The 12,313-nt window shown below is 37.9% G+C and overlaps 1 protein-coding gene across 2 annotated transcripts in view; it reads left to right on the forward strand.

Annotated features, from left to right (window-relative positions):
- Window positions 1-371: 371 nt before the first annotated feature.
- The window catches only part of pacsin3 (protein kinase C and casein kinase substrate in neurons 3), a 35,256-nt gene continuing 23,314 nt past the window's right edge, over window positions 372-12,313 (forward strand). Inside the window, exon 1 of one of the 2 annotated variants that reach the window (XM_030127819.1) lies at window positions 372-751. The gene's annotated coding sequence lies outside the window, so the exon portion shown is untranslated. The remainder of the gene's footprint in view (window positions 752-12,313) is intronic. The other variant, XM_030127824.1, reaches the window with a different exon arrangement.

Below are 12,313 nucleotides of genomic sequence, written 5' to 3' on the forward strand. Positions count from 1 at the left end.
TCTCTTTTTTTTTGGGGGGGGGGGGGGGGGGGTACTGTTATAATTTTACTCAATTAAGATTCAAGTTAAAGATTCAAGTTACAAAAAAAACGCCCAAAGATCTACAGTCCTTTTTTTTTTCTTTTCTTTTTTTTTTTTTTTTTGAACATAAATTTAACTACTTTCCATAACAGAAGGTCCATAATTACACCTAAGTATTTATTTGTACAAAAGTACCTTGTGTTTATTGATATTTTACTCCTCTTGAATGACAGACTGATGTGTTTACTGGCCTCGGTAGCGGTTTGTCCAACAGTCCATGAACGGCGCATTAAGCCGTGGTCCGGCCAGTGAAGGGTTAAACTGTAATAGGATGAATGGATATTGTGGTGAGCAGCATCTGATTACAGACTCCATAGGGGGAGGACCTTTAGGATCCACCGGCACTAAAAATACGTCTTTATTTAAGTCTGGACTCAACCAAACACCAGACTTTACGGTCTGTTTTGGGAGGACTTGTGGACTTTTCACCGAACAAAACCGGAAAACTCCGATAATCCTCGGGAAAAAAAATGCGCGAGCCGAGGTCGGATTTTCATATAAACGTCTGAGTCTGCGCGTGAAACTGGTGAAAAACGGCACTTTTCTGGAGACTTCCATGACCCACACCGGTGCGTTTTCAGCATCGACGAAGTTCTGAGGTTGAATCTTCCACTTCCAGGAGGAGACCGGATTTGGGTTCGGCTTCACGGATCCACGTCGAAGGAAACAGGTAAAAGCAGCTCACCTGACCGCACCACGGAGCACATGTGGCCCAGTAATCCGGTCTACAGACCCGGGTGGACCACTAAAGGCTCCTGGTGAGCCCAGTCTGGGAAAACCACCACAGCCCGGTCCGGACGGGTCTGGTTCTGCTGGGCCTGTTTATTATTTAGAACACAGGTGTCAAACGTATGGTCTGCGGACCAAAAGCGGCCCACCAAGGGGTCCAGTCTGGGTCCAATCCGGCCCCTGGGATGAATTTTATTTTTTTTCTTTTTCCATATTTTCATAGATGTCAGCTAAAATTTACTTAGAGGTCTTATTTATGTCTTCGTGCATAAGAAATCAATATAAGTGAATCCCCAAAGGAACTTTGTGTTGGTAAATGCAAGTGATGCAAATTTACAGGATTTCAGTTCTGTTGCAACATGTTGATGGTCATATGAACTATGTTTTCAGCTCAAAAATGTCCAATTTCATCACAATTAATGCTATATTTTCATGTCAAGTTATATTTTAACTGAATTTACCTGAAAAACAAATATTCTATTCTTTCAGATTCCTCAGTTTTTCTTACCAGATTATATACTACATATCAGGTTTTATTTTTACAGGTTGCAGTATGGAGTATGGTGCTGATCCATCCTGCTTATGTTACGCCAATACATACATTAAGAATGTCACACGTCACTTTTGAAATCAACAGTTTTCTAATAATGCACATTTTTATAAAGAAATAACAATTCTATATTGTTATTTACTCTTTAGTGTGATGATAAACTATACAATAAATAATTATGATACTAGTTTTTGCACAGGGATCATTTATGGAAATGGTGACATGGCTGCCGAGCATCAGTATGATGGGATCTACAACAATCACGTCACATCTGTCCAGTGCCACATTTTGTGTATTTAGCTTACTGGCCGACAGGCCGTAAGCTATTGTCGTCATGCGGCATCCGTCAGCGGCGTCGGCGTCTGTCATCCGTTACAAAAACTTCAATCGTCTTCTTCTCCAAAACTACAATTCTAATTGACTTCAAACTTGGTAAACAGCTTCTTTATGATGATGTCAACACAAGGTATTGAAATTATTTCCATCCGGATCTGATTCTGGATTTGGTGCCACTTTGAAAAATTTTCCCATTATAAGAGATAGGAAGTGGATTGATCCAATAAATCAGTAAGTATCAATGATCTCAAGTTGGAATTTGAATTTTTAACAGATCTGACTTAAATATGACCCAAACATGGGCTATTTCTGTAACATAATAAATACACATAACTAGGTGATAATAAATGGCATCTGGATACATTTCCCAAAGCTTTTAATTTGGCCGGTAAGTTACAGGGCCATTGGGCCTTTTTTTGTTCAGCTGTTATTGTTTTAGATCCACAATACTAACTTTTATGAATAAGAGGATAATTAGCAATAATAAGTATATAAGTTTATTACTAATAAAGTACTGGTACTGACTAGATCATCATGGGTAATGTCACGTCCATCCACTAGCAAAAGTTTTCACATACACGTGCTATTCAAAATCCAATATTTCTGAAAATATAGCTTCCACTGTCAAATAATATTAGTAGTCTGTGCACAAATGTATTAGCATTATTTCAACACAATTCTATGTATTTCTTACAATTGTTTTGTTTTGTTTTTTTGACAAAAATGGCCTCTCATTTGACCCCCTAAGTAAATTTTATCCGATGTGTATGCAAGAAAATGAAAGGTACATGCCAATACCATGGCACACTGATGTCAACGTTAACCAGGTTTGTAAACACCATTACTTTCAGATTTGGATATTTTTTTTAGGAACAAATAACAATGAAACCTGACAAACAATACAATGAAAAGAATACTAAGACATAGTCTGAATAAAATAATTAAACTGGTGATATAAACATAAGAAAATAAATAAATAAGTAAATAATAAAGGAAAAAAAAGAAGAAAAGAAAAAAAGGGGGGGGGGGATTACATTGTCTCAAAAAAAATCCATAAATGGTTGCAATTTATTGTAGAATTTGTTCAAGTTTCCCCGTTTTGAATATCTAATTTTCTCTACTTTTAAAAAGGACATTAACTCATTAATCCATTGTGTGCTGGAAGGGGCTGTTGTAGATTTCCAATTAAGAAGGAGGTGGCGTTTAGTGGCCCCTGGGATGAAGTTATCACATGCAAAAAAAATACACTGAACATATTAACAATCTGTGATGATGAAATTCTTTATTCAGTCATAGGGATGTAATGATATGAAAACTTCATATCACGGTTATTGTGGCCAAAATTATAACGGTTAGCATTATTATTGCGGTATTGTTGAAATTGTGCTCAACATTTTCAAAAAGTACTAATACACACTGAAATAATTTAACCAAGTTGTATTTTGAAAAAAAAAAACAACAAAAAAATAAACAAATAAAATAACTGGCACAATGTACCTTCTGTTGTCAGAAACATTCAAATATTAACCCTTAGTGGTCTGAGCCTATTTTGGCTGTTTTTCAGTCCTTTTAATTTAGCCTTTATATACTATATAAACAAATGTTTACTATACTCATGTTTGGTATCTTTTTTTTCAGCACAACTTCATTTATATCATCTGTCTATTATTTTTTTCACTTTAATCTACTATATCAACATAAAAGGCCAAAAAACACCAAAAAATATATTTATATAAAATCTGATTTGAAAAATGTATAGAATTTATTGCATAAATAACACACAGATGCTTAACAAACCTTTCATTCTGGAAAACAGCCTTGGTGGACTGGAGGAGTTTACGTTGGAGTGATGTAGATTGTTTTCTACCCGAATCTGTGACAAACCACTTTTGCTTCCCGCAGTGCACATTGCGACAAAATTTCCGAAAAGGCCCGAGTGACATTTAGGTTTGTTCTGTAAACAAGTGGACTGTGTTTATGATGGAGTCATCTACGAAGGTGTTCACTGTGAGGGAAGTGATTCAGGTGCAGAAGCACAGACAGACGAATGGATTAGAGAGAATTAGGATCTGACTGGAGTTGGACACATTTGGACAAACATCTGGGATCAAAATCAGATGCTGCTTTAAGGAAACTTTGTAGATGTAAACACTTTCATAATGTAATTTAATTTTTTTTTTGCATTATTATTTTACTGGTCTGACCCACTTCAGATCATATTGGGCTGAATATGGTCCCTGAATTAAATAAATAAATGACACCCCAGCTGTACATCAAAATACTGATTTAATACGCTTGTTTCGGAAAATGTAGTTTAAACATTTATCCCACTGAGACACTAAATCATGACAGTTTGTTATGATTTTAAATGGTAAATTACTAGCTTGATAAAGTTTCTTGTGATTTTCAGATATTAAGTCATTCATTCATCAAAGTGGTTGAAATGGTTTCTGTGAATATAGGTACGTAACCCAGTTAGTTGTTTTTTTTTTTTTCTATCAGCCGATACTCCAAACCCTAAAGATGTGTCATTGTTGCTCAGGAAAACAAAAAAGTGTTTAGAATTCTAATTTGTCTGGTGGCCAGAGATATTAGCAGTCTGGTCAGAATCTAAGTGCCTCATGAAAAATCTGTCTTAACTAGGGCTGTAAGAAAATATCGGTTCTGCAATATATCACGATATTTCATTTCACAATACTGTATCAATATTAAAAAGTACTGTATCGATATTTCTTCGTATTTATTCAAATGCAGATATTGTGGAGATTCATTTTTGTTTTATTTTTTGTTTATATTTTATTATTATTTAACACTCTTTTATTAAATAATGTTAGTTCCTTTGTTGGGATTGCACAAAAATAATGTTCTGATGTTAGTTCTGAACTAATAGAATATGAACATTTGAACAGGATCTTAAACTGTAATGTCTGTAAAACAGAATTTCAGTTTGAACACAGGAACATTTTGTGATATAGCATTAGATCCTGTTGTGATCAAATAAAAATGTGTTTAGTATTTGTGCATATTTCTGGTGTAATTCAATTCTTCAAGGAAATAATCATTTAAAAAAGAAGAAAAAACAAAAAATTGCCTTTTTAACAGTATCATGATATATTGTAATATATCATATTGTGATCCTAGTGTTGTGATTCATATCGTATCGCCAGATTCTTGCCAATACACACCCCTATTCTTAATGGTCCAGAGAACATGAGCCTTTTATCTGTTCAATAATCAACTATTAGAATTGTTCAGATTGTTCTCATTTTGATGTGGCACTGACAGAATGATCATACGAGTCAAATAATGTTTGCAGTGAGATAGAGTTCTTGACTGTGTCAGCTGTAATGTCGGGTTGACTGGTTGGCTTTAATAGGGAATGAGGCAGAAAGGTCCCCCGCCCCCCAAGGTGTGTGTCGGGCCAGGTCAGTGGAATTTCATAGAAACATGAAATATGTCAGTCCAGTGTGTGAACTCAGCCTGTTAGCTCTGCTCCTGTGTGACACCACTGCAGAAATACACTGAAAATCTGATATTTTGAGAATTCAGTCTATTGTAAAACACATTATTGATGCAGATGAATGACACAAATGTTTAATGTTTAAAAGGATCCCCATCTGCCACTAAAGTGACAAATTAATGTTCTTGGGGTCCAACACAGAAGGACAAATCTGATTATGTGTACAATATTGTGTGTAGATGAGTTAGGGGTGGGCAATATGGCAAAAATATCATATCTCAATTTTAAAAAAAATAAAATCACAATCTCAATTTTCTCACGATTCTTTACACTGATCTTTGAGACTAATTTGCAACTTTTTGAACAGTGCAACCAAACAATTTCCCTCTGTAAAACATAGCCCTAAAAGAAAGGAATAATTTTGCCCAAAGAACCTCCAGAACATTTTAATATCATTTATGCAATTTTACCAATATGTGCCAAGAACATAAACATACTAAAATGTGAACAACAACACTCTGATTAAGTGCACTCTGGAACAGAAAAAGTAAACTCCACTTGGTTCTTGAGGTAGCTTTCAATAAACATGAAAAGTTTAAAAAAAAAAAAAAAAAGGAGAACAAAATATCAGTGGAGAATTGCCTGTTTCCAATAATCCTCCAGGTTTACAGAACAGGTGGCTGGTAGCTCTGATTTTTCCAACTGGTAATCAATGTATTGGGTGGTCTTGGATGGAGGAAGAAGTCCAAAATGAGAAGAAGAAGAATCCGGGCACTCCAAAAAAGGATCAATGTGGAACATAGCTGCTACTCTTCTCATACTGTCTTTACTAAATGCTTGTGTTACAGTTGTTTGCTTTTGATTAATTCTACCTGTTGCCTCTGGCTGTGGTGTGGTTGGTCTAGTTCAGTTTGACTCATACTGTTTGGGTTAGGGTTAGGGTCTGGCTGTGGTGTGGTGTGGTGTGGTGTGGTTGGTCTTCTAGTTCAGTTTGACTCATACTGTTTGGATGGTGTCTCTTCAGCTGATTGAACAGATTTTTAGTGTTGACATACGTTATTCAAAGAGTGTAATGCCACTAGGGCTGGGTATCATGACCAATTTCCATAATTAATTCGATTTCGATTCATAAGGTTCTGAATCAATTAATCACGATTCGATTCGATTCAATATCGATTTGATTCAGTATTAACTGATTTCAGAGTAATTTAGTGATACCAAAGTACAATTTTCAGTTGTAACCCGATTATTTGAGTACCGCAGTCATGCAACACATCAATATTGGTATCAATATTGATATTAGAAAGGAAATAAATATGACATTTCAGTAGTAAATTGCTGAATGTGTTCTTAAATAATGAATGGGACAGAAACATTGCCATGTTTTTACAGTGGCTAAGAACAGACTTTGTCATCCTTATTCTGTTTTATGGCTGGAGGCTTCTACTCACGGGGGGGGGGGCGCGTAGCGGTTGGACATTGTCACTTTACTATTCCTCTAACTCCATACTCAGCCATAGGTGATAGTATGGATCTAAGTTATTATTCCAAGAACGACCGGCTTCTGCAACTCACCGGGCGGCCAGTTCCTTCACACTGCGGGTTCAAGTTTGAGAACAGAGGACCTCCAGTGGAGGGGTGTCCCCACCGCGTCTTTTTTGTGAGCAAGACCAAGTCTTCCCCAGGGGTTCACAAGACGGAGCCTCCTGCGGTTCCACATACTCCCGGTCCTGCTCTGAAAAATTGATCTCATCCACTATTAATCGATTACGCAAAATTTAAATGAGATCAATCTAAGATCAATTAAATCAATTTTTTGTCTCCCAGCTCTAAACGCCACAGACCTGTATGTGGAGGACTCATGTCGGTCATACTGTGTGTAGTATGAGCAGCGCGGACTGTGCGCACTGTACGTGGACGTTTGAGGTTTCATTGTCGAGCGAACCAATTTCACATTCAAAAGCAGGTTGATGTGCGCAGACGTACACAGAGTCAAGTACGCCCAACTCTGTGGGGGCCAAGTCTTAAGTTATGACAGACTTACCCTGCCATTTTAAGTTTCGCTTTCATTGCTCGTACTCATTGTAGGGTACGTGCGGCACGGAGCGGAACCCCCTTATACCCCCCACCCCCACCCCCCACCTGATTCCACAATGTCTTTGCTTTGTCGGATCATTGATGCATCCTAATCCTTCACGATTTAATATTGTCATATCGCACACCCCTACTTAAAACTTTATCGGAACTAACCCTTGAAGCAAATGACTGTGGATTCATTATTTGCCAAATCAATCCAATACAACAAAAAGGTTTGAAATGGAAACGGATTACAGCCGCAGCGACAAAACACATCTCCAAAGACATTGCTCTTGTTGGCGTTGTGGAGAAGCCAGGATTAAAGAATCTCATAAAGACACTCGACCCAAAGTCATTTTAAATAGTTTACAAATAATTTCATTGTGATTTTCCACTTTTAGCATGCACATACTAAAGAAAAAATCTAATAGGAGACAATGCATTAAAGAGTTGAATTTAACATTGATACAGACATATATAGGTGATTTCAAAATATCGAGATATATATCGTGTGTTGCGATATTTTTAGCCTACATCGCGATACACGATATCTATGTCAATATTTTCAAATCTTCTACACATGTTAGAAGCCATATCGCCCATCCCTAAGTGAAATGATTTTGCTCTAGTCAAAGTTCTGTTGCCATGAAATGCTTTGGGACATGTAAACATTACACACAGCTAGGGATGTAACGATATGAAAATTTCATTTCACGGTTATTGTGACCAAAATTATCACGGTTATCATTATTATCGCGGTATTGTTGAAATGTGCTCAAAATGTTCAAAACTACTTATACACACACTGAAATAATATAACCAAGTTGTATTGTGAAAAAAAAAACTAATAAAGTAACATGCACAATGTACTTTCTGTTACAGAAACATTCAAGTAATAACATGTAAACAACAAACATACAAATGTGTATTAAAGTTGGCACCTTATGGACACAAGAGATACCTTCACCAGGGGTGGAACTGATAGGATTTGATCAATATCAGTGCCATTATCAGTTCTGCTTATCAATCCAATTCCTTATCAATTCTCCTATTGATCCCTGAGGTTTTTTTGAGTGTGAAAAAAAGTAGTTGGACAGGTCATAGTGGAGTTTGTTTGAACATTTTCCAGATCAAATCATTAACCGTGTCACACATATACACTATTGTACACACACAAACAGAAAGTGAAACACAGTCATATTTTCCTGAACTATTTAATGAACAAATGTATTCTGAAAGAATGAGGATTTTAAAACATTTTAGGCTGATCTGATCCAGACTGGTCAGTGGTTCAGTCCTGGTGAGAGACAGACAAACCACAACAGTGTCATATGGTCCAGTTCCTCTGGAGGTCAGTCACTGGATATACTGTTGAATGTCCTTCAGTTCATACAGCCTCCTCTCCTTTGGTTTTTACACACATTATGTGTCTTTGTACAGTTGAAGTTCACTCATTTGGGCTCATTTGAACTGACATGAGTTTGTCCTGAGTATCTATATTCAGACAGTTTCAGTGGTGGGTGAGGATCTGAATCAGTGGGGGTCAGGGACGGGTCAACACTAGCGTGGACCGGGTCTGTGCGCTCGCTTGCTAGGACAGACCGAATCCGTGCGTGTGCTTGTTTGGACCGACCCGCAGTCAGACGGACCAGGTCTGTGCATGCGTGCTCCAACGGACCGGATCCATGCGGGAGCTGCTATCCCAGAATCTCTGGAGCTCTGTCTATGCAGGTGCCTTCCACCATGTTTTCAGAGGCCAAACATTACAAACTGCGCACACGCCTGGAGTGCCTCTGCTTCTTCAGGAAATGAACAGTACCTGAGTTTTCTAGGTGCGGTACGAACACGGTTATCATAATAATTAGAATTTAAACGGTAATACTAACCGTAGGTAGGGCTGGGTATCATGGCCAATTTCCATAATCGATTCGATTTTGATTCATAAGGTTCTGAATTGATTAATCACGATTTGATTCGATTCAATATCAATTCGATTCAGTAGTAATTGATTGAGTCAGAGTAATTTAGAGATACCAAAGTACAATTTTGAGTTGTAACCTGATTATTTGAGTACCGCAGTCATGCAACACATCAATACTGGTATCAATATTGATATTAGAAAGGAAATAAGTATGACATTTCAGCAGTAAGTTGCTGAATGTGCTCTTAAATAATGAACGGCACAGAAACATTGCCATGTTTCTACAGTGGCTTGGGGGGGGGTGCGGGTAGCGCAGCGGTCGGACATTGTTGCCTTACTATTCCTCTAACTCCATACTCAGCCATAGGTGATAGTATGGATCTAAGTTATCATTCCAAGAACGACTGGCTTCTGCGACTTGCTGGGCGGCCACTTCCTTCACACTGCGGGTTTGAGTTTGAGGCGGAAGGGGTTTTCCCCACCGCGTCTTTTCCGCATCTTTTTCACGAGCTAGACCAAGTCTTCCCCAGCGGTTCACAAGATAGAGCCACGGTTCCACATACTCCCGGTCCTGCTCTGAAAAAATCGATCTCATCCACTATTAATCGATTACGTAAAATTAAAATGAGATCGATCTAAGATCGATTAAATTGATTTTTTTTACCCAGCCCTAACCGTCGGAAATTTTACCGCAGTTTATCATTATACCGGTTATCGTTACATCCCTACTCACAGCATTGGTCCGAAACCCCCACAATTTAATATTGGAACATATTTAGTTTTCATTATGGGAGGCATTCACCATGGTATTGTTTTTATAAGCTTATGCAATGTCACAACATTTATTTCTTTCTGTATGTGCATTAAGTTTAGGTAAGATCCAGTATTGATAACGGGCGAGTCGGTCTTCTCCAACACATCCCAAAGATTTCGAATTGGGTTAAGGTCTGGACTCATGATGCCTCATGGTCCCTGAACTACTCTTACAATTTCAGGCTGATGAATCCTGGCATTGTCATCTAGGAATATGTACATGTATTCAGTAGGGGTGTAATGGTACAGAAAAAATTCGGTTCGATATATGGGTCTTCGGTTCGATACATTTTCAATACGTTTTCGGTACAGTGAAGGAGACCAGTGAATGGGGGGAGTATGGGGGGGTGCTCGGGACACAGGACATTTCTACAAAATATTGTTCAGTCATTTGTGCATTAACAGACACCCCACATGTTATGTATTTTTGTATTTTTGAATGTTCAGTGTTTGTTTATGGCAAACACTGTAATTTGCTGAGTGTTTTTGAACACCTCACAGTATTCCCTGAGGTGCTGTGAATGTGACCTCACAGTAACACCACAGCAGAGGTACGGTGAAGGAGAAGAGGAGCAGGTTCACTGGATTTTACTAACTGGAGTTAAAAAATAAAACCCTTTTTGCTTTAAAGGAACCTGTGGGCTCTTTTGTGCCACAAAGCTGCAACAAACCAAAAACTGAAAATGAAACGTTTTTTTTTTGCAGCAGTGCTGAGAATTCACTGCTGAATGTATATAGAGGAAACCCTGCACATGGATTCTGCTTGTGTCCACCCTGCTTCCACAGTGTCTGTGTTCTTCACGTAGGCTACATGGATTCGTTTGGTTCACCTCGAGTGCACCGTTAAACCTCTAGTAATCAGGGAAGGAAACAGTCTGTTGACATTCAAAGCTGTCATTCAGTTTATTCAGGCAGTCAGCTGACCTGACCCCACAGGAATAATCTTTACAACACTGTCCACCTCTGTTCTCACCCTGATTCATTCATCACATTCATTCTGTCTACATTCATCAGACCACATGACCTTTTTCAGTTGTTCCACAGGCTCATCTTTATACTTTCTTTTTGCTGTTTTTCAATAAGCTTCACTAATAACTAAGTGGTTTTCTTACTTTGTTTAGTTCTAATCCCTTTAGTTCTCATCAAGTTGTGTATGTGATTTGCATATAACTCCTTACATGGTTGTTAAATACGTTTTAGTGTTAACAAGCTATTCTCACTGCAGTGATGATCCACTGGGGGGCTCTTACCTATTTGCTTTGTTAGATCCAGGTGGAGACTTATTATACTAGGGTTAGTGTATTAAAGCTGGTTGATTCGACTCCAGAAATAACTAACATAAATACAGTACATAACATGTGGGGTGCCTGTTAATGCACAGATGACTGAACAATAGTTTGTAGAAATGTCCTGTATCCCACAGGTACTTACAGAGCCCCCCCCCCCCCCCCCCCCCCTTCACTGGTGTCCTTCACTGTACCGAAAATGTATCGAACTGAAGATCCCTGTACTGAAATAGTACCGAACCGAAATTTTTCTTTACCGTTACACCCCTCCTATATAGTGTTGGAATCAGTGCTTCATCTTTTGGTTAGCTGATTCATCAGTTGTATTGTAGATGTGTCTGAAATATCCACCATGACATCGAAAAAATGTTATCACAGACATTTTCCTGTAAATATCATTTATGATCCAGAGAAATGTAGAATAATTTCTTTACAGTTTAAAGGGTGAAGTCTGGTCTGGGTCTTTGGTTAGTTACTGTAAATTATTGATTAAATAGTTGGCTCGGTAGTGTGTATACTAAGTTGAGGCCTCACCACAGCTGTGCCGACAGGGGACCAAAGGATAACTGTTTTTTGATAAATCCTGTGGTGACTTGATTAAAAAATACTTGGTATCGCTGTTTTTAAAGCCAATGCTGCTCTCTCAACTGAATGCAGGTATATTTAGATGTGCGAGCTCTGACCTCCGTTTGTGGAGGCTGTAGGTCTCTGGCAGGGGTGTCAAACTCATTTTTTTCCGGGGGCCACATTCAGCCCAATTTAATCTGAAATGGGCCAGACCAGTAAAATAATAGCATGACAGACAATAAATAATGACAACTCCAAATTGTTTTAGTGCAAAAAATAACATTCAATTATGCCAATATTTACATTTGCAAACTATCCAAACAAAAAAGATGTGAATAACCTAAAAAAAAATGCAATTTGTTATGAAATATAAGTACAATTTCATCAACATTATGCCTCGACTTATCATTATTACATATGCATTACAGAGCAGATCTACGAAGGCACACAACATTTAGTAAGAGGCAGAATATTGTTAAAATTGCACTTAATTC

Source organism: Sphaeramia orbicularis, chromosome 3, assembly GCF_902148855.1.
Source record: "Sphaeramia orbicularis chromosome 3, fSphaOr1.1, whole genome shotgun sequence".
NCBI lineage: Eukaryota > Metazoa > Chordata > Actinopteri > Kurtiformes > Apogonidae > Sphaeramia > Sphaeramia orbicularis.